This window comes from Nanorana parkeri, unplaced genomic scaffold (genome assembly GCF_000935625.1).
Source record: "Nanorana parkeri isolate BGI_ZX_2015 unplaced genomic scaffold, ASM93562v1 scaffold126, whole genome shotgun sequence".
Taxonomy (NCBI): domain Eukaryota; kingdom Metazoa; phylum Chordata; class Amphibia; order Anura; family Dicroglossidae; genus Nanorana; species Nanorana parkeri.
The window spans coordinates 126307-128654 of record NW_017306394.1 but is presented as its reverse complement, the minus strand read 5'-3'; the positions used below and the strand labels follow the sequence as shown (position 1 = coordinate 128654).

At 55.1% G+C, this 2348-nt stretch overlaps 1 protein-coding gene across 1 annotated transcript in view; it reads right to left on the bottom strand.

Annotated features, from left to right (window-relative positions):
- The window catches only part of ARHGDIA (Rho GDP dissociation inhibitor alpha), a 12881-nt gene extending 10894 nt beyond the window's left edge, over positions 1–1987 (bottom strand). Inside the window, exon 1 of the mRNA XM_018553657.1 lies at positions 1880–1987. The gene's annotated coding sequence lies outside the window, so the exon portion shown is untranslated. The remainder of the gene's footprint in view (positions 1–1879) is intronic.
- Positions 1988–2348: the final 361 nt, after the last annotated feature.

Genomic DNA, 2348 nt, shown 5'->3' with positions numbered 1-2348 from the left:
GACCCTCGGCGAAACCCACAGCCCCCCCCCCCCCCCTCCTCAAATACCGGCATCGGGGGGAGTCCTGTGATCTCTGTGAGATGTATTAAATATCTGCAAATGTTACATTGGCACATTACTTAGAAAGCTGACACTTCATATAAAACATATCCAATGACAGGTTCCCTTTAACAAACTGTAGCTAAGCTCCGCAGGGGGAGCAGCAGCAGTGTGAGCGTAGGAGATTGTTCTTGTGTGTGGATATTTGCTGCCGGGCGAGGAACATCAACGCTTATCGCCGGCCCTGAACAATGGATTCCTATGAGAGCGCCATACAGAAAGGTAGCACCGCATGACCACAAACAATTCACCGCAACTACAGAACGCTGCGCAGCTCTCCGTAGGAATCCAGCGAAGGCGTACAATGTCAGGTACAGCAGCATGTTGTCATGACTAATCCTACACAACGGCTGCATTAGAGTAAAGCTGACCTCCGGGAGAAGCAGATATTGTCCTCATACCAGAGTCATGAATGTTCTTCTGCAGGGTGACTGGTCTTGTCCCCGCCACTCCTATAATAAAACCTGCTCACTGCTGTTCTCTCTCCTTGTGCAGGGTGACTGGTCTCGCCTCCGCCCCCTCCTATAATATAACCCGCTCACTGCTGCTCTCTCCCCTTGTGCAGGGTGACTGGTCTCGCCTCCGCCCCCTCCTATAATATAACCCGCTCACTGCTGCTCTCTCCCCTTGTGCAGGGTGACTGGTCTCGCCTCCGCCCCCTCCTATAATAAAACCCGCTCACTGCTGCTCTCTCCCCTTGTGCAGGGTTACTGGTCTCGTCTCCGCCCCCTCCTATAATATAACCCGCTCACTGCTGCTTTCTATCCTTGTGCAAGGTGACTGGTCTTGTCTCCGCCCCCTCCTATAATAAAACCCGCTCACTGCTGCTCTCTCCCCTTGTGCAGGGTTACTGGTCTCGTCTCCGCCCCCTCCTATAATATAACCCGCTCACTGCTGCTTTCTATCCTTGTGCAAGGTGACTGGTCTTGTCTCCGCCCCCTCCTATAATAAAACCCGCTCACTGCTGCTCTCTCTCCTTGTGCAGGGTGACTGGTCTAGTCTCCGCCCCCTCCTGTAATTTTCTGCAGACAGAATGTAGTGGGTGGAGGCTGCTGAGCCCCTCCCACAGCTCAAGGTTTGGATTTCTGAGCTCTGCCCATCACCTGCAGTCATAATGAGCGCCCCCTCCCCCATTTAGGTAAATACTCCACATCATGAAAAGGGCAGCAAACGTAGGGACACCGCCATTTTGACCGGAATGATTCCTAGATGTTACCGCTTACGTTCTAAGTCTAGGAAGCCAGCGGGGAACTCCACCCATACCTGGAGTATGGCTTTACAATGGGCGACCCCTTCACCAGCCGGAATCTCCATTGCAGGAATTCTTTCTATGGAGCACTGTGGCCACCTGCCACTCCTTTCTTGTGTCAATAGCGGTTGTAGGATCAGGGCGTAACATGGCGCCACACCTAATTCGCCCGGGGTGGCAAGGCCAATCGAGCTGCAGGGGAACCACAAGTCCCAGCACAACCTGTGACTGACAGGTGACACTCAGCAACTGGAGCTGGCCATGGAGCCCATTTCCCACCACAGATCCTAGAACACGTCTGAGTTGTCCAAGGCAACCAAGCCGCTTCTAGCTCTCATTTTTACCCCTGCTGTCTTTGGCCCTAACTGGTTGCTAGGGGCGACAACCATGCTTCACCTCTTCTCCCACGAAGCCGTCGCTATGGGGGACACCTCCCTGTCACGTGACAGCCGCCGCCGCCTCCTCTCCCCTGCAGAATTCCCCGCTCCTCCTTCTTACCGGTGACAGGGAAGCCGGGCAAGCCACACTTACCGGCGTCGGTTCGATACCCCGCTCTCACAGCTCCCACCCTCAGGAATGGCGAACGAAGGCCGTACACGCCCCGCCGTGTGCGCGCGTCTCTGCTTTTCCGGGATGTGCGTAATTTCCGCACGGCGGCCATCTTGCTACTCCCAGAAGCTGAGGCCCTGCGGTGTGGTGGAGAGCGGAGGTGAGGAAGCTGTGTCACAAAGAGCGGGTGGTTGGAGGGGAACTATAAACAGGATGTGAGCGAGGAGCCAGACAATACACGGAGCTGTGGGCGCCTCCTCATAGAAACAGGCCAGGGATGGCCATAATAGACGGGGGAGGGGAGGGCGAAACTCAAACTTGAGTTTCCGTCTGGAAATATACAATGCCAATACAGGGCTTTCCTTCCGAATCATGCGAGTTACCTGGTTGTCATGCTGATTCAATGGCGGCCCTGGCCCATAGCGGCACGCAGATCAATCGTTCTGGGGTC